Genomic DNA, 20,201 nt, shown 5'->3' with positions numbered 1-20,201 from the left:
TAAATATGATCCTACATAAGTCGTCAAGGTTCTAGCAGTTTCTTTGTTCTTTGTACCCTCATTGGTCTGTATCCCTGTCTGTTTACCTTGTGTTTCCCTACAGGTCAGTGTAATTCTTTTCCTGCCCACCCCTTCAGGTGATTGGATGTGGATGTTTGGATCCTCCTCCTTGTACCAGTATATAATCCTGGACCCTCTACCTGTTCCTGTCTTTTGTCCCTGGACTCTTTCAGTGTGTAGGTGAAATAAACTACCACTGGACACCCATACAAAGACCCTTCCTTCCTCCACCACTTCAGATAACCAGCTGCTGTGTGTGAGTGTGGTGTTTGCTGTGTGCTTGGTGTAGCGCTCCCTTCATGGGGATGCTTCAGGAAGCTTGCAGCAACCTACCACCTGCTTGTGCTGCAACATATCCCCATCCATCTGTTTGGCCCAGAAAGAAGTTCTGCACCTTTAAAACTGGCTCCGAGAGTGAAGGGGGGAAAGACACACACACAGTTTGTGTGGGCTGAAGTTTCATCTTCACTTCCCTGGAATTCTTTCGCTCTCTTGGTGTGTGTTGTTCTGCAGCACGGATAGCGAGCGGGAGAGAGCTCTCCTTTGCTTTTAGTTGTTTTTTTAGCTAGCTGAGGCAGAGAAGTTCCCTGGACTGTGGCTGTTCCTTTTCTTGGAACTGTTCAGCCCTGCTCAGGGGCAACAACCTAGAAGAACACCAGGTGCTCACACCTGTGTCCCGCTGTGGCCAGGATGTGGCATTCCAGCACTGGAGGGGCTGATAGAGACTGAGCGAGCTGAGCCAAACCCCACAAAAGGAGTCTTTCTAACCACAGAAGGAATTTCTGAATTTGCAATATCTTAAAAGCAACAAGGGGTTTCATTGTTTCATATTATTCAATTTCTTATGTGTGTGAGTACTTTGCTTATTAAATAAACAGTTCCTTCCATTTTTCTCTGTTGGGAGATCAAAATTATAAAAGACGAGGCAACTGAGAGACCTTTTAAAAGATGATTTATTGCCTCATGGTGTTAATCTCATAGAAGGATGAGACAAGAAAGGTGTTACAGTAAATGCCATCATATCAGAAATTGTCTAATTCTTACTTAGAATGTCTTATGTTACTTTTTAAACCAATCACATACTTCTATGAAACTTGGTAGCATCTTTTTATGCCAATCATTAATTGCTTTCCTTTTTGTGGCATTGCCACAATGCATCATATCTTAATCAATCATGTAACACGCCACAAACCTATGTTGATATATCTTAAACGTCTAAATAATTTTATAACAGGTTTCATTGCTAAACTGTAAAATCTTTTACTCTCTTTATTAACATATTGCTTTGCTTACATAATGAATATCTCTGTTTACTAAAAACGTATTTCTATTAAACAACAAATGTATATCCTTGTTTCATGTTTGTTTCAATATTCTAATTCTCAAAGCCTTCTGCAAGGCCTTAGATCACACATTGTTTCTATTTCTGTCTCTGAGCATGAAAGCACAAGGCCCTGAGAGCTCTCTGTGCTTGCAATTCCCAAATCTCTCCCTCTCTCTTGAACCAGGAATACTCCCTTGATAGCTTTGTCAGTCATGTGCTGTATACACTGAAACAGACAAGGCACCATTCTTAATACAACTCTTATGACAATTAATAAATACAGATCCAATTTTAGAAGTTCTTTTCATCAAGGTGCAAAATTCCATCCAATGAACAAGTCATCTAATCAAGATCCATGGTTAACCCAAATCTTGGAAACTCCTCCTTTTAATTGCTGTATGCTTTTATGGATGGTTTCCAAATAATCAGATCGATTCATACAACACATTCCAATAAAGTCTTCACGCTCTTGTCCATGTGCTAGTAAGAGAAAATCAATTGCAGCCCTGTTTTGCAAAGTTGCATGTCTCACGTCTTTGACATCAGCTAACAAACCATCAGTGCACAAGAAGTAGCATTGGTTTGCTTACTTAGCCAACAACCCAATGTATCCAACTGCTTTAATGCTACTGCCGAGGAAAGCTGGGGTAAAAGTGTGGATGTTGAAAGCCTTTTTCCAAAACCCCAAGGTTTGAAATCCTCTTTACATTCTGATTCATACTGATGAACAAATCTTTTTCCTCTTCATCTACTTTCAGTGATCATTTTTATACTTGGTGTTAGCAAAGTAAGTCCTCCCCTCGTTATATGTACAACCTGTTAATTGTGATGGAATCGCAGGCCAAGCTCTATCTCCACAAATAAAAAACATCCCTGGTAGCAACTGTAAAGGTGAGTCAACAGACCATGCAAGTATAGGGGAAGTATAGTTACACCAAGAAGTCTGGTTTCTATACAGTTGGTGATGAGGGGAAGCATCTTTGATCAGCAAAGACTCTTTCCCTGGATAGCTGAATTTAACACAAAAGTCCATTTTTACTGAGCTAAGAAGATCTATTTCCTGAGGTTTTGAGGATGCCTGGGAAAGGTCTCCTGCTCAATAATTCCAGGCATCTACAGGGTTGTAATCCAAGCTCCACATGCTGCCAGTGCTTTTACTTCCTAAAGCACAAGTTGTCTTGATCTTTTCTGGCCATGTATCCCCAGGAAGCCTCACTAAACAAGTGGAAAAGGGATTTTCTGGGGTTGTAGTGCCTAAACATACAGTGTCCAAGCCAGATGCATTTGCTAAAGTCACCTAAACTTTTGTTCTGGGCTGACTAATGGGCAATGTCGCACTACTAAAAGCAAACACAACAATAAAACAGTGTAAGTCTAATATTGGATTTAGTTCCATGCTTCACTTTTATCTCTAGAAAATCTTTCAACACATTTCTTTTTTGTTTTTTTCCCAAACTTGCTCTGGGAGAGAACAAAGGTAAGGCACTAAGTTATTTTGTTTGCACTCAACTTACAAATTTGAATATTTCCTGATTCTTTCAAAAATTCTTTTCTGCACTCCTCTCTGAGAGTGGAGATACAGGGGCTATTTCTTTCTTCGTGACCTACTACAACCAAAAACTCAATGACTTTATACCTTGTTTCTGACTCTAAAATAAAATAACACAATATACACCAGGCTTTTGTTAAAGAAGCTCTACAATACCAGCAATTCCCACAGTTTTTATTTGACATAAAACCCAAGGTTCAGAATTTTTGCAGATGGGGCAAAAGACGTCAGTCATTAACTAGTCTCTGTGTTTCTCACCTCTGTGTGCTTATTTCTCTGTTCATGGAGTTGTCAATGTGTTTCTGCACATGATATGGCTTCACATTCTTTGCTGGAATCCACTCAGGTCCTGTTCCTGTGGAAACATAAGCATTACCCTTTTTTCCAGGTTAGTAGAGAAAACGGACCCTCAATTTGCCCTTTTTCTAGGTTTCTAATTAAAACTAAAGGATTTTCTTTTAACATTGCCTGTGTACTATTAGAAAAATACCTAAATTGGCGGATCTGGCTTTGCAAAGGAACTGTTAAAAAAATTAAAAACAGACAAAACTTTATTTAATTGCATCTGGGGAGTTGCCTGTCTACTCCCCGTTTCTGTTTATCTAAAAGAGATTTCAGAGTGTGATGTGTTCTTTCAATAATAGCTTGACTCGTGGGAGAGTAGGGAAATCCAAAAATGTGGCAAACACCCTAGTACATTAAAAATGTGGCTGATTTTTGAGCTGTATATGCAGGACCATTGTCTTTATTTCCAGAAGTACTCCTAACGAAGCAAATGTTTTTCTACTGATACACTGATGTTTTTAAATTTCCCAAAAGATGGATATTTGTAATATCTCTTTGCCATAATGTCAGGCTTTGTAACCTTTGTGTGCTGACAGCTCTTGTGGACATAGGGGGTTGCACAAGTTGACAATCAGGACAAGCATTTATAATTGCTTTTGCTTGATCCTTAGAAATATGAAACATTTGCATAAGTACTTGTGTAATTTGGTAAAAAAAAAGGCATGACTTAATTTAGCTTGCTCAAAAATGTTAGGCAAGGCACTTGTAACAGCCATTGTCAATTTATCTGCTTTTGCGTTTCCTTCTGCTAAGAATCCTGGAAGTGACAAATGTGCCCTAATATGGGAAACCAAATATTTGTTAGTTCTCTGTTGTATAATTCTGTAAAGACATGTAAGATAATGACACAGATTATCATTGCTAACATATTTTCTAACCGATCCTTCTATTCTTCTAACAATATTAGCAACATAAGCGGAATCTGTAATTAAATCAAAAGGTTCTTGAAAGAGTGGAAAAGTTCTGACAACTTCTGCTAACTTGACAGTTGAGGGGAGCCCTCTACTGTTTGAATGCTTGATTCCCATGGTTTAGTTTTCTGATTTTGCCATACTATTACTGATTTGTGTGTTTTCCCTGAACCAACAGTAAAGATTGTTACAGCATCTAAAGGCACTTCACTCAACATAGGTTTTTCTCTAAACCTCAGCTTGCCTTGCAACAACCTGTGACTCAGAAAGTGGATAGAGCAAGCACCTGAATAACCTAACAATGCAATTTGTAAGTCTTCTGAATTTTGCAAAGCCAAATCAAAATATTCTTCTTTCAAGGGAAAATAAATCACTCGAAATTCTTGGCCTACTGTAGTTAGAAATCTTGCTCTTGCTCTGATTATGAACTGAGCAGTCATTTCTAAGAAAAAAATTGTCTTTGGGCACATCTAAGGCATAATAAATCCACTCTATTATGAGCACTTCTTTTTCAGAAAAGTCCCATTGAAAAATGAGACCACAGAGTTGCAGTTCTTCTCCTAATATCCCTAGGAAAAAAGATTTAGAAATAGTACATCTATGTGCTTGTCTTTGTTGAAGAGCTTCAGCAATTTTTTCAAGAGCATTTTCAGCTTCAGGCATAAAAGTTCTAGGAGTTTTAATATTGCAGTCTCCTCTGAATGAATCAAGAACTGGTACACGTTCATCATTAGTAATTCTCAAATTAAACTAATCCAATTAATTTCTCCCAGAAGTTGCTGTAAATCTTGCAAAGTGGTACCACAAGTAGCAAGTTGTATTTTTTGTGGCCTATTGTGGCCTTTGTTGACTATTCTGATATTTGCCATACTAAATACTTCCATGGTGAGGTTCCTTGTATTTTTGATATAGACATTTCTAGTCCAGCATTCTGAACTTCTGTAATAAGACAGTCAAGAGTCTTTTGCATCTCTCCTTGTGTCCGTGCTGCAATAAGCAAATCGTCCATGTAATGTAAAATCATTGCTTGAGGATATTTCTGTCTGGCTTTCTGTTAACACAACCTTGGAAAAGGCTCCGCTTGCTGAGTTGTTGCTGTGTTGTCACACGGTGGCACTGCACACTCATTTTTGAGTTTCCTGACAAGTCTACATTCTGTCTCCCGTATCTTACTGGCATAGCTAAAAGTTTTTTATGTGCTAAATCAAGGTCACCATTTTGATTTCTTTACACCTAATATCAGTGCAATCTGTCAGCTTTAAGTTGTTTTTGGACATTCTTTTAATTTTACTAGACTTAAGGGGTCTCTGGGGTCAGGAAGGAACAAATCAGTCTCTTGTTTTGAATAAATCTCTTCTTCAGGAGTTGAATCACTGTCTTGCTGTTGCATACTCACAGCTTTCAATTTTTCGTTTTTCCCTTCATTAGCAGTTTTAGAGGCATCTAAAGGTAACACAGACGTGGTAGAGGCAGCAGCTACAGGAACAGCAGAATCCAAAGACTGAGACCAAGCCAGGGGAGAAGCTGAAGGAAGCACTGCAGGCAGGCTGTTTACTGAACATGTCAACAAGTATACGGCTTATTGGGAGTAATTTAGCAGCCACAAAATCTTGATGAGTGGTCACTTCATAAAGTTTTAATTCTACAGAGTCCCAAAGAGACTTGGAAAAAGCAGAGGCAAGGACAGTGTCTGCAAAATTTTTCAATGTCCAGAATAAAAGGTCTTTTGATTGGGCACAGCACATGAATTAGATCTTATCAAAGCTTTTAAATGAATATAAATGTCTCCCTGTTCCCTGGACATTTCTTGTCCCGTGTTCCCCAAAACTCACCTGTCATCCTGTCACAGGTTTTCTTTAGACAGGCTCCAGCTGGGCACAACTGCAAGCTCAGTTTTTCTGTTTTCTTTCAACAGCCAATAGAGTCTGTTCCTCCATCATTTCAGGAGCAATTAAATCCACAGATTTTCTGTTTCAGTCCAGCAGCCTTTAACTGCTGCATTTGGGGCTGATAGCTTGATAAAATCAATTGCTCCTCAATACAAGTGCACCAATTATTGGGTGATCAAAATTATGAGACACAGGGCAGCAGAGAAACTTTTTTAAAAGATGGTTTATTGCCTCGTGGTGTCAGCCTGATAGAAGGGTGAGACATTAAAGGTGTTATATAGTTAATGCCATAATATCAGAAGCCATCAAATTCCTAGTTGCAATGCCTTAGGTTAGTTTTGTAGCCAACCACATACTTCTACACAACTTGGTAACCTCTTTGTATACCAATCATTAATTGCTTTTGCTTTTGTGGCTTTCCTGCAATGCATCATTTTCCAACCGGTCATATAACACTTCAAAAACTTATATTGATACATCTTAAACTTCTAACTAACTTTATAAAAAGTTCTCTTGCTAAACATTAAAATCTTTGACTCTCTGACTTAACATACTGCTTTGCTTACGTAATGCATATCTCTGTTTGCTTAAAATATATTTCCATTTAAAATAAAAACTTATATCCTTGTTTTTTGTCTGTTTCAATGTTCTAATTCTCCAAGCCTTCTCCAAGGTCTTAGTTCAAACCTTGTATCCATTTCTATCTCTGAGCCTGAAAGCACAAGGCCCTGAGAGCTCTCCGTGCCTGCATTTCACCAACATTGGCACCTCCAGTCCTCTGGGACCTCCCCAGTGAGCCAGGACTGATGAAAGATGATGGAGAACAGCTTGGGGAGCTCATCCAGCAGCTCCCTCATCCCCCTAGGATGGACCCCATCTGGTCCAGAGAGATCTGTGAGCTCCTGAGTGGCTCAGCAGGTCACCAGCTGCTTCCTCCTGGATGACAGGGTGTCCTGGTTAAGGGCAAATTTATGGAGAAAATCTCTGAATGGGGTCCCTCTAGGAAACACATTCAAGCAGTCCCTCCCTCACCTGGTTCGGGGAAATATTTCCTCAGAGAGAAGTGGAAAAAAAAGCTGTTTATTTAACAGACAAAACACCTCTCAGCACAAAAACGAAGAATATTAAACAGCAAAACCTCTCGCTGCTCTGAAGAGATGACAAATTCAGAATGTCCCTTCTGTGGGTTGCAGCCCAGCTCACTCAGTCTGTTCCAGTCCCTCCAGCTCTGGAAATGCCACGGCCAGGCCAGGTCTGGTGGGCCACAGGTGTGAGCTCCTGGTGCTCTTCTGGGTTTTCAGTCCAGAGCAGGTTCAAACTATTCCAAAAAAAAGGAAAAAAAACACAGTTCAGGGAACTTCTCTGCCTCAGTTAGCCAAAAACTATCTAAGAGCCAAGGAGAGCTCTCTCCTGCTGTCCACTGCAGACAACACAGTCTGTGTGAAAGATGCAGGGGAACAAGTGCAGTCTCTGATAACAAACTCTGCACCTCTTCTCTCCCCCTTCACTCCTGGAACCAGTCTTAAAGCTGCAGCACTCAATATTCAACACCAACAGAACAGACGACTGGGGATATACAAGCATCATAAATTCACCCCAAGACACAGGGGCTCTGTTCTGCTCCCTGTCCCCATCTAGCAGCTCAGAACACTTGTCCTGAGAACAACCTGGCTTATTGTTTAAAACTGAATAAAAGAAGGCATTAAGTACCTCACCCTTTTCCTCATCTTTGGTGACCATATCCCCTGCAATAAAGAATGGATGTTGGTCTCACCCCTCCTTTTTGCCATTAATGTATTTATAAAATAACATTTGTTATCCTTCACAGACTTGGCCAGGTTAAGTCCTAATTGTTAATTTGCCTCTCTAATTTTATTTTTGCATGACCTAACAATATCCTAAATCATATCCTCAGTTGCCTGCCCTTCTGTGCAAACAAGATGCATCCTCTTTTTCTCCCCCAAGTTCCTCCAAACAGCTACATGTGCAGCAAGGCCAGTCAATTTCTTTGCTGTCTCACCTTTTTGCACACTAGGACAGAATGCTCCTTCTCCCTTAAGATTTCTTCCTGGACACCTTTGTTTTTAAGGGCTGTTTCACATAAAAATCAGTACCTCATTTGGTACTCTCCAAATCTTTATGATGAATGCAGGCCAAAGTCTGCTCTCCCTGTGTCTGGGGAAGAAATTTTGTTGATGCCCTCCTTCCACACAGTATTGAAAACTCCATTATTTCATGGTCACTGTACCCCAGGCAGCCTCCGACCACCCCATCTCCCACCAGCCCTTCTCTGTCTGTGAACAGCAGGAGACAGAGCTTTCCTGGGAAGCGGCAGTGTTGCTAAAAATTCGGTCACATAAAAAAGTCCTTAACACCAATGTAGTATTAAAAAGCAGCATTCTTTATTTGGCTGGATGCTCAGGGGACAGCTCCTTCTGAAGCTGTGCATGCTGAGTACAGGAAAGTTTCTGTTTATATTCTGTGTTCTGCACACATATCCATTGATTATCCTGGAGTAAACACACATATGATAATCATTTCCCCCAGATCATTAACATATTTCCCCTCCCCTTTACCCATGTGTTCTTCTATCCTGGGAGTCTCTCTGGTGGTCGCTGATGGTCGTGGAACCCAATGTTCCAGTCAGCCTGGCTGAGTTGGCAGGACACTGAGGCTGGTGAATTCCAGTTCCCCTTCTTACACAACAGGCATTGTGTGGTTTCCAGAGGCCAGTGGTTTTGGAGAACAAGCATTGTGTTTTCTCACCTGAGGTAGGCAATTTATCATCTTGTAAACTGAGATCACAGAGTGGGCTATGACATCACAGAGTGGGCTATGTGAGGTCACTGAGCAGCTACGACATCATAGGGTGTATCTGTGCCATGACAGAGCAGACTGTGACCTCACAGGGGGCTCTGTGACATCCCAGCAGGGCTGTGTGAGGTCACTGGGTTGGTCACTCTGCCCCAGCCCCCCTCACAGTTTCCCCAGAGAATTCCAATGCTGTTCATGCCCAGCAGGGTCCCCTGTCCCTCTGTATCCCCCAGGTCCACCTGGAGCCAGAGCCTCCCCCAAGGATGTTCCACAAATCAACCCCAGAGCCTGACACAGGGACAAGGGGCCAGGGCTGTGTGACCAGGACATCAAGGACATGGATTTTCCAGGTCACTGCGGCCTGGTTTGGGTTTCCCAGGGCAGGAAAGATGTCTGGCAGATGGAGCATGGTGAGGGAAGGGCCCCCAAGGTGGGGCTGGAGCCCTTTGGCTGTGAGGAGAGGCTGAGGGAGCTGGGTTTGTCCAGCCCAGAGCAGGGAAGGCAGAGGGGCTTCTCATGCCAGCCTGGCAGTGCCAGCCAGGAGCTGATGGAGAACACAGAGCCAGGCTCTTCTCTGGGGGCCTGCGGGGAGTGTTGCAGGCGACCTGGTCCAAGTCCAGCACAGTGGCCCTAACCCAGGGTCACTCGGTCCGTCAGCTCCAGGACACCAATGTGGTGGACAGCAAATGGCGTTTATTGAGGGGTTACAAGGGTCTTTATAGCCTAGGTAGTAGGGGTCATTTCCTCTAGCTCACGTCTGGCTGTGAGCTCTGGTCCGGGACAGAGGATCTCTGAGGGGGAGGGGGTTTTCTATCTACCCGTACATCCCGATTTCTTCCGCACGCTTTTCCCTAACTCTCCACATTTCCTCCCTCTCTCATGATTAGTAAAAATTATATAAAATTATAAAGTGTAGACATTACAAAATTTTGTGTGTTAGTAAAGTTAGTATAAAATTGTAAACGTGTTACTAACAAGTACACTTTATATCATTTGTCGGCGGTCGACAAACCCAATGTTAAGAGTTCCTAAACACTTTTTAACGAATAGTACTAATTTATTCAATATGCAGGGCCCAAAAATTAGTGTTAGTAAGATTATAGTGAGTGGGCCTATTAGGGTAGAAATTAGGGTGGTGAGCCATGGGGACCGGTTGAACAAGGATTCAAACCAGCCTTGTTGAGCTTCTTGGTCCATTTTTTCTGGAGTTTAGTCAGTCTCTCAGTTCGGCCATGGAGTCTTTAACGACTCTGGTGTGGTCTGCATAAAAGCAGCATTCCTCTTTCAAGGCGGCACACAGGCCTCCTCGCTGCATGAGCAGAAGGTCCAGTTCTTGCCTGTTTTGGAGGACAACTTCTGAGAGTGAGGAAAGGAATTTTTCCTGGGATGAAATGGATTTCCCAATCCTCTGCAAGTCCTCGTCCACTGTCATCTGCAGTTGGGCCAGGCGTTGATGTTGTGTTGCAAGGGCCGAGACGCCTTTGGCAGCACCGGTAGCTCCTAAACTGAGGAGCATTGTGATGGTGATGCCCGTTATCACTTCTCGCTTGTGGAGCCGGCCTGGTTCCTCAAGCAGACGGTACACTTCTTCTTCCTGGTGATACTGGACTCCGGGGACAATTAAAACTTGGACACAGAAGGTTAACACGCTTAGGAATGGGTTGGAGAGCGTGGGTTTGGCTAGGAGATTGGATGGGGAGGAGGTAGATTTTAGCATTTGTGTTTTGTGTCTGGAGCTATGGTTAGCTGTGATCTCTTTTCTGAGTTTACTTAGTGTAAGAGCATGCCATTACACTGGTTATTGCAGTGCAATCTTCTGCTTGAATGGGAGCAAGGTATTCCTCCTTTGCTACATGTCTGATCATGGCTGCGGTATTAGACCCAGGTTGCAGTGATCTTAAAATGCCTCTGGTGGCTGAACTGAACTGCTGGCGTAAGCAGTCTTCTAACACAGGTCCCTTTGCTTCTGAGGGCAGTGCAGAGCAGTTTAATGCTGCCTGGAGGCGGTCCACAAACTGAGTGAAGCTATCACTCTCGCTTTGCTTTATAGTGGACCATAGCGATGGTCTGGCTATTGCTTTAGATGCAGTATGGATGGCTTCTCGGGCAGCACGAGTGGTTGTCATAACCTCATGGGCTCGCAGGCCCTCTGCCTGTGCTTGTGGGGTAATTATAGCTGGATCTCTGCCCATCAGCCTCTGTAAGCTGGAGCCATGCAAAGGATGGTTTTCCCCAGTTACCAGGGCTAGCTGCTTTGCACAATTGTCCTCCAATTCTTGTTTAAAAATGATCATCCCCGCCCCATCAAAGATTAATCTGCAAGTCTGTTTGATATCAAAGGGGAGCATATCATTGCCTCCAAAAATGCTATCAATAAGTGTAGAAACCATGGCTGAATTAAGCCCTTTGTCAGCGACTGTCTTAACAATTGCCTGCACATCTTTTGGATTTACCGGTGAATATGTTCTCTGGTTTCTGTCTGCTCCCCCCACTCTGACTGGGAATACCAACTTGGCAGACAGAGCCCACTCCGCGCATGCTATTTTTATCTTACACCAGTCTGTAAGGGGGGTTCAATTTGTGTCTGATGTCCCCCTAACCCATGCCGGAGGGTTACAGCTAGTGGTATTATATTTCACGGCTCCCTTCTTATGAAAGCTGCAACTGATGTTAGATTCCTCCTCTGACCATCCCTCCGACCGGCTGTCCCAGCTCTGGTCAGAGTCAGAGCCGGAAGTCGACTGACTAGACGTTTCTAGACGTTTCCAGGCTGCTCAGCCTTTTTCTCGGGCTCCGCCCCCGCCCCTTCCCCCGGGAGCCGGGCCGTTCCCTCCCCCTGGGATCCCCCCGCCTCCTGCTGGGGGAGGTTCTTGCCCTATAAGGACCTTATTTAAAATGAGCTCTGTGATTGGTCTCACGCTCCGCCTCGGGGGCTGTCCCTCCTCCCTGCTCGTCTGCGCTTGCACTGTTCAGCGAGCCCTCTGCCACGATCTTGGCTCCATTTTTAAACTCATATGGTGGGGGTAATTTATTATCTGCTGCCGCGAGCTCCAATATTATAGCAGCACTCCGCGCCTCCTCCGTCAGCCCGTGCCACAATGCCCGCGCACGTTCCCCCCCCTCCGGTGGCGGTGAGTCCGAACTGGGAGGGTGCAGAGAGGGTTCCGGGGTCTCCATGTCCACGCGGTCGGCTGGGTCTGCAGTTTGAGTAGCCGCCCCTATCCCCAGCTGCGGCGTGGCTAATAAACAAGGTCGCGCGGCTTTCCAGGTTTCCTGCTCCTGCCGGGCAGCTCGCAAAGCCTGGATAACTTTGCCCCATGATTTAAGGAGTTTCCCTGAGCCGGAGGACATGGTGTCCTCAGCCAGGGCTGTAGTGCATTTATCCCATATCTCCGGATGGAGAACTTCTACCGGGCTTTCTATAGCCCCCAGCTTAATCAATCTCGGCACTGCAAGAATAAAGTCTTTAAGCTTACAATCAATACCCCACTGCGTGTGGATCTCAGATATGACATCGTGACAGCGTCCATGCTCCTCGCGGGTCCAGGGGCATCCCCCTTGCTGCTCAAATCCAGCTGAACAGCCGCAGGCACTTGTTCAGGCGACTCCCCAAACTCCGGACGGTTCCTGGGTTTCGTCACCAGATGTTGCCTGGTGACCTAGTCCAAGTCCAGCACAGTGGCCCTAACCCAGGGTCACTCGGTCCATCAGCTCCAGGACACCAATGTGGTGGACAGCAAATGGCATTTATTGAGGGGTTACAAGAGTCTTTATAGCCTAGGTAGTAGGGGTCATTTCCTCTAGCTCACATCCGGCTGTGAGCTCTGGTCCGGAGCAGAGAGTCTATGAGGGGGAGGGGGTTTTCTATCTACCCGTACATCCCAATTTCTTCTGCACACTTTTCCCTAACTCTCCACAGTCCTGTCACTGCCGCACAGCCCCAGCACCAGCCGCACGGCCCCAGCACCGGCCGCATGGTACTGGAACCGGCCGCATGGCCCCAGCACTGGCCGCATGGTCAAGGAACCGGCCGCATGACCACAGCACCGGACATATGGCTCCAGTACCAGACACATGGCTCCAACACTGGACACATGGCCCCGGCCGTGCCAGCTCAGCTGGGCTCGCCCCTCCAGGTGGCAGAAAAAGGCCTCCAGCTGCCCGTGTTGTTACTTCACGATCTGGATACAATTTTAACTTCTTTAAGCCTGGATAAGATCCTTGGTCTCCTGAGCTTTCGTGAATGAGAAGAAATGAAGCATGGAGACTACAGAGGTCAGCGGAATGAAGATAAAGTTCCTGATGGGAAGATATTGAAAAGATGCCACTGACAAGTAGCTGAAACCCTTTTTTTTTGTGGGTTAAGAGGATTGTGACTTCACTAAAATTCCTTTAAACTGTGAAATATACTTGGGGAGGTTTGGATACTTGAGTAGAAGACCTTTTGCCTCGGGGAAATGGAGCTCTCTCTGTTCTGGGACACGAATATGAACAGAGACATTTGACAGTGAAGGAGATGAAGAGAATTTTGATTTTCAGCAGCCTGTCTTTAAAAGTAGTACCCCAATTGTATAACGTAACCCATAGCACAGCTCTGGAAGGACTGTGAAAAATGGGAGCAGAGTCATAATCTGCAATATTTTCCTGGGGGAATGTGGATTGTGAATGTGAAGACACCCCCTAAGCCATAACTAAAAAGGGACTTTTCTCTCTTAAGTGAACTGAACTGATTATCTGGATGTGTAACAGACTGAAGTGTTCTCTGTATGTTGATAAGAAATGTGGAATGAAGAGGAGGAGGGAACAATCTAGGAATCTTATTCTGAATTTTTGTGTGATTAATAAATTTCTTCTTATACCTATTTAAGTTTTGAGCCTGCCTTGTCTCTACTCCTGGGCCCTGTCTCTAAAAGAAAATAAATATATTAAGGTTGGTAAAACCAAGTCACACCGTGACAGTTGTTCAGGAAACCTGCTCAGGCTTTTCCATTCTTTCCTCACCAACAAGAAAACTTCTGCTGGGCCTGTGTGCAGGCAGAGCCCTGAGGAGAGCAGTGGGACATGGTAACAATATGCATGTCTTTCTGCAGAGCTTCTCTCATTCTGTCTCTCTTTCTTCCCCTTCTAATGCTCTTTATATGAAACAGTTTTGGGTACCTCAACTACTAAAGTGTTTAAGAGTTTTGAGGTTAAATGGGGACAGTTTATGAAGTTACTACATTGAGAAGTTTTTTATGATAACTTGGATGCTAAATTAAATACTTTTCCAAAATTCCTTGACTTTCTATTCTTTGACAGTAAAAATTTTTGTCATTTTGACCTCTTGAGAATATCTGGCTGGTGTTTCTCCTGTGCACCAAACTCAAGTAAAGGAACCTTTGGTCACCCCCAGCATTTCAGTGTTCTGGGGTGTTACAGCCCCGCAGGCTCACAATGGCCTCTTGTTTCCATGAGGCCCTGCTGTGTCACACTGGCCCTTGGTTCCATGAGCATCTGGAGTATCACACAGGTTGGTGCCATTTGTCCTTGCTGCCCCTCCCATCCCAGTGCCCCAGGAACAGCCCCGAGCCACCCGTGAGGGACAGGCCCTGCTGGGCCAGGCCTGGGCTCAGGCCTTGGCCTTTCTGCTGCCTCCAACCAGCCCAGGCCTTGCTCAGCATTGCAGTTCCTGCTCACAGCCTTTGGCTCCTGCAATCCTGCCCTCAAGGATCTGCTCTCACCAGTGCCTGGGGAGCCTTTGGCAGTCCCTGCCCTCAGTGGGGCCACTGATGCTCCAAAGGACTTGGAGTTTTGCTTCTGACTCCTTGAGCAGCTTCTTCAACCTTCTCTCAGTGCCTGGGGCTCAGCCCCAAATCCACCATGGGGATCATTAAAATACAAAAAGCCCTCAGGAGCTCTTTGTCTTCTTTCAAGTGTCTTCGAGTGTCTTCAGGGATTGTGCAGAAGAAGGGAATTCAGTTTGGAGATCTGTTAAGGAGGAATATTTCAAAATGCATTTCGTGACATTTTTTCTTTAATTTAGCATTTTTTTTTTAATTTTCTGTTCGTTGAAGAGGTCATAGAAGCATTCCCCAAATGATCTTGAGGATGAATGTCTCCATAGGAGGTATGGGCATGCAGAAGAATGAGCCCCTTTCTGGCTGACCCTGTTTGGACAACCTGCTCCTCAACCCCAGCCTCACCATATCACTCACCTGGGACTGACATCCCTGTGCCCTCCACCAGAACCTTGTCCCCTGAGTTCTGCAGCTGGGTGTCCCAACCCATTGCACCATGTACCACCTGCTCTCCTCAGGGCTCTGCCTGCACACAGGCCCAGGAGAAGTTTTCCTCTTTGTAAGGAAAAATGAAAAAGCCTGAGCAGGTTTTCTGAACAACAAACACCACTGAGGAACCACATGCTCAGTACAGGCTGCCTGGAATGATGTCACCTTTCTGCAAGGGACAGTGTGACCAGAACTGATCTCTGTAAGCAGAATTCTCTGAATCTTTCAGCTGAATTCTTTGTCCTGCCCCTTCCACGGATCTCTGTTGCAGATGGAAATTGCTGGTGCCATTCTCAGTTTTAACTCCTCTTTTGAATGCAAACAGATATTCCCAGGTGTATTAACCTGGATATTCTCAAGGTTTCTACTAAGCTTTTGTATTCCTCATGGAATGAAGGGGCCATTTTGACTCTGAGGGGGCTCCATGGAAGCAAGGAGTCAATTGTGACACTTGGTTCCCATGGAACCAAGGGGCCATTGTGACACAGCAGGGCCACAGGAATCCAGTGGTTCATTGTGACACTGTTGATCCAAGGAGACCATGGCAACCCTACCAGAACCTCATGGAACCAAGGAATCCATGGTGACCCAGTGCGGCTGCATGGAGCCAATGGACCATTGTTACACTGCCCATCCAAGGAGTCCATTTTGGCACCAGGGAAGCTCATGGAACCAGGAAGGCCATGGTGACACTGCAGAACTTCATGAAACCAAACATCCACTGTGACCCAGCAGGCCATCATTGGAACCAAGGAACTGCTGCTGACAGTACAGAAACTCATGGAACCAGGGGCTGTTGTGGCTCTGCAGAACCAGCAGAGCTGCTGGACCTTGTCCCCTGGCCCTTGGGAAGGGAATGTGGTGAGTTGGGTGGGCAGGGGGATGTGGGCAGGGGATGTGGGCAGTGGATGTGGGCAGTGGCTATGGGAAATGGGTGTGGGCAGAAGGTGTGGTCAGTGGTTGTGGTCAATGGAGGGGTGCTCAGTTGGGTGGTCATTCGGTGTGCTCAGTGCTTGCGGTCAGAGGATGTGTTCAGTGGGTGTGCTCAGTGGAGGTTTGGTCATTTGGGGGATGAGTGGGGTGCAGTCAGTGGGTGTGGTCAGTGAGGAGTGGTCAGTAGGATGTTGATATTTTGGTGTGGTTACCTGCTGTGGTCAGTGGGGGGTGGACAGTAGGTGCAGTCTGTTTGAAGGCTGCTGGAGGATGGTCAGTAAGGGTGGTCAGTGGGTGTGATCAGTGGAGAGCGGTCAGTGTGTTTTGCTAGTTTGGGTGGTCAGTGGGATATGGTCAGTTAGAGTGGTGTGTGGGTGTGGGCAGTAGAGGTGTGGTCAGTGGTTGTGGTCCATGGAGGTGGTCAGTGGCATGTGGTCAGTTTGGGTGGACAGAGTTTTGTGGTCAGTGTCAGTGAAGTCAGTTGTGTTTCAGTGGCTGTGGTAAGTGGGTTGTGGACATTGGTGTTTGGGCAGAGGTTTTAGGCATTGGGGTGTGGTTGGTAGCTGTGGTCAGTGGATGTGGTCAGTTGAGAGGTTGGTGGGGGGGTAGTAAGTAGGTGCGGTCAGTTGGGTGGTCAGTTGGTATGGTGATGGATGGTGGTCAATGGGTGGGGTCATTGGCTGCAGTCAATGGCAGAGTGGTCGGTGGGTGTGGTGAGTGAGTGTGGTTAGTGGGGTGTAGGCAGTGGTGTGTGGACCAAGGGTGTTGTCAGTGGGTGTGGTCATTGGGCAGGTCCATGTGGTTTGGTCAGTGGGGGTGGTCACTGTGTTTGGCCAGTGGGTACTGTCAGTGGGAGTGGGCAATGGGGTGTGGGCACTGACGTCTGGGCGGTGGGTTTGGTCAGTGTGTGCCAGTAGTGGGTGAAGTGAGTGGGTGTGATCATTGGGGGTGATTGTTGGGGGTGGTCAGTGGGTGTGGTCAGTGGGTTGCTGTCAGTGGATGTGGATACCTGGTGTGTCACTGGGGTGTGGCCAGTTGGTGTGCTCAGTGGATGTAATCAGTGGAGTGGTCAGTTGGTGTGGTAGGTGGGTGCAGTCAGTGGGCATGGTCATGGGGGTGGTCAGTGGATGAGGTCAGTGGATGTGGTCAGTGAGGGTGTGGTTATTATGTCCAGTGGATGTGCTCAGTGGCATGTGGTCAGTCAGGGTATGGTCAGTTGGGTGGTCAGTCAGTTTGTTCAGTTGGGTGGTCTATGGGTAGTGGTCAGAAGGATCGGGCAGCAGGGGTGGTCACTGTGTGTGGCCATTTGGGGTGGTCATTGGGAAGGTGCTTGGCCAAGGCAAAAGGAGGCTCCCTGTGTGCCCCGCTCCCCTCTCCCTGAGCTCCTGAGAGCTCTGCAGCCCCTGCTGCCATCCCATCTGCCCAGGCCAGCACAACAGCCCCGGCCTTGGGGCCCTGCAGAGCTTCTGCTCCAGGCCCAGGGCCCATCCCAGAGCTGGGGCAGCCACAAAGCTGTGCCCATTTCTGATCACTCCTGCTCTGATGAGGATGGATCCTCAGCCAATTGGAGGTTGCTGATGAATTTTCCTACTCTGGAGGTGTCTTCTTCCTTGAGCTCTTCAGGACAGGAATTAAATGAGAAGGACTCACAAATATTTGTTCAAAACACCCAAACAAGAAAAGGCCCTGGGAATAATTTAAGTTTTTAATTGTTCTGTTGTTACTAGAAGACTCCAAAAGTGTATTCCAAGCTAATATACTATCTTGAAAATACTGCAGTGAGAAATCTATTTTGTTTTGGTTTATTTTCTGTTTATAGGTTTATATCAGCAATGTCCAGGAGATGTTGACCCCCAGGACCTTCTAATGCAGTCTGAATAGACATGAAAGCCAAGACTCTTCATGGCTCGCAGTCAATCACACTTTGTCCCCACCACCTCCCCACCATTTCCCTCATCCAACCCCTGGGACTCCAACGGATCAATGTAGAGAGATAGGGATATTGCGAACGGAAGATTCTCAGGATGTACGGGCAGCCAGGGACCCCCTTCACCTCCACCTTGTGGTCTGACCTCAGCTCTGTACCTGGCCGCCCCTTGACGGATGTGAGCTAGAGGAAGTGACCCAAGGACCCCTGTCCTTAAAACGCCCCGTAACCCCTCAATAAATGCCATTTGCTGTCCACTACATTGGTGTCCTGGGGCTAACGGACCGAGTGACCCAGGGTTAGGGCCACCATGCTGGACTTGAACCAGGCCGCCACGCAACAAACTGGTGCCGAAACCCGGGAATACATCGAAAAACGGATCACCCGGATTTCGGGGTTCGCCTGACCAGGATCCAGCGACTGCACCGCTGGTGAGTGCAGTGAGGGAAGACGTCCTCTGGACCAGCGAGGAATATGGAACAAGTCGCGAAGGTCATAAGTGAGATCCACGCGCAGTGGGGTTTGCATTGTAAGCTTAAAAATTTCTGTCTTGCAGTGCCGAGACTTATTAAGCTTGGGGCTATAGACAGCCCGGTAGACATTCTCCATCCGGAGATATGGAATAGATGCACAAAAGCTTTGGTGGAAAACACCATGACCTTAGGGTCAGGAAAAGCGCTTAAACCGTGGGGAAAGGTGATGAGGGTGCTACAAACCGCCCGGCAGGAACAGCAAGCCTGGCAAGCTGCCCGAGCATGTCTGTTTGCCGTGCCACAACTGGGAATTGGGGCGGCGACACAAACCGCGGAGGGGTTTGAATCGGGCGAGCGAGTAGACGCGGGAACCCCCGGACCCCCCCCTTGCAGCCCCGGATCAGGACCCACCTTAACCGGGAGAGGGGGGACAGAGCGCACGGGAATTGTGGCAAGGATTAGCAGACAAGGCGCGAAATGCAGCCATTATATCGGAGATACAGGCGGCGGAAAAGACCGAGCCGCCTCCATACGGTTTTGAAAATGGCGCCGAGCTGCGTGGTCGGGCATTGCGCAATGATGCAGGAGGCGGGGAAGCCACGGGCATTCTGAACGGCGCAAGCGCGGGGGAGCGGGGCAGAGGGGCGTCCCCCGGGAACGAGCGTCACACCAATCACAGAGCTCTTTGCAAATTAGATCCTTATAAGGCAAGGACCTCCCCCAGCAGGAGGTGGGGGAAGAACCGGGGGAAGGAACGGTACGGCCCCCGGGGAACGGGGCGGGGGCGGAGCCCGAGAAAAAGGCTGAGCAGCCCGGAAACGTCCAGTCAGTCGGCTTCCGGCTCTGACTCTGACCAGAACTGGGACAGCCGGTCGGAGGGGTGGTCAGACACTGAATCGGATACCGGCTGGGAGGTTTACAAGAAGGGTGCCGCGGCTTACAGGGCAACTAACCACAACCCTCCGGCATGGGTTAGGGGGACATCAAACACAAATCGAACCCCCCTTACAGACTGGCGTAAAATAAAAATTTAATGCACAGAGTGGGCTCTGTCTGCCAAGTTAGTATTCCCGGTCAGAGTGGGGGGTGCTGGCTGAAACCAGAGAACGTATTCCCCGGTAAACCCGAAAGATTTGCAGGCTATCGTGAAAGCAGTTGCCGACAAAGGAATCAATTCTGCCATGGTTTCTACACTTATTGACAGCATTTTTGGAGGCGATGATATGCTTCCCTTTGATATTAAACAGACTTGCAGATTAATCTTTGATGGGGCGTGGATGATAGTTTTTAAGCAAGAATGGGAGGATAATTGTGCCAAGCAGCTAGCCTTGGTAACAGGGGAAAACCATCCTCTGCATGGCTCCAGCATACAGAGGCTGATGGGCAGAGACCCAGCTATGATTACCCCACAAGCACAGGCAGAGGGCCTGCGGGCCCATGAGGTTATGACTACCACCCGTGCTGCCCGAGAAGCCATCCATACTGCCTCTAAAGCAATAGCCAGACCATCACCATGGTCCACTATGAAGCAAAGCGAGAGTGAAAGCTTCACTCAGTTTGTAGATCGTCTCCAGGCAGCTTTAGACTGCTCAGCACTGCCCTCAAAAGCAAAAGGACCTGTGTTAGCAGACTGCCTGTGCCAGCAGTGCAATTCAGCCACCAGAGACATTTTAAGGTCACTGCCACCTGGGTCTAATATCGCAGCCATGA

The sequence above is a fragment of the Oenanthe melanoleuca genome, unplaced genomic scaffold (genome assembly GCF_029582105.1).
Source record: "Oenanthe melanoleuca isolate GR-GAL-2019-014 unplaced genomic scaffold, OMel1.0 S001, whole genome shotgun sequence".
Lineage (NCBI taxonomy): Eukaryota > Metazoa > Chordata > Aves > Passeriformes > Muscicapidae > Oenanthe > Oenanthe melanoleuca.
This window is presented reverse-complemented; position numbering follows the sequence as displayed.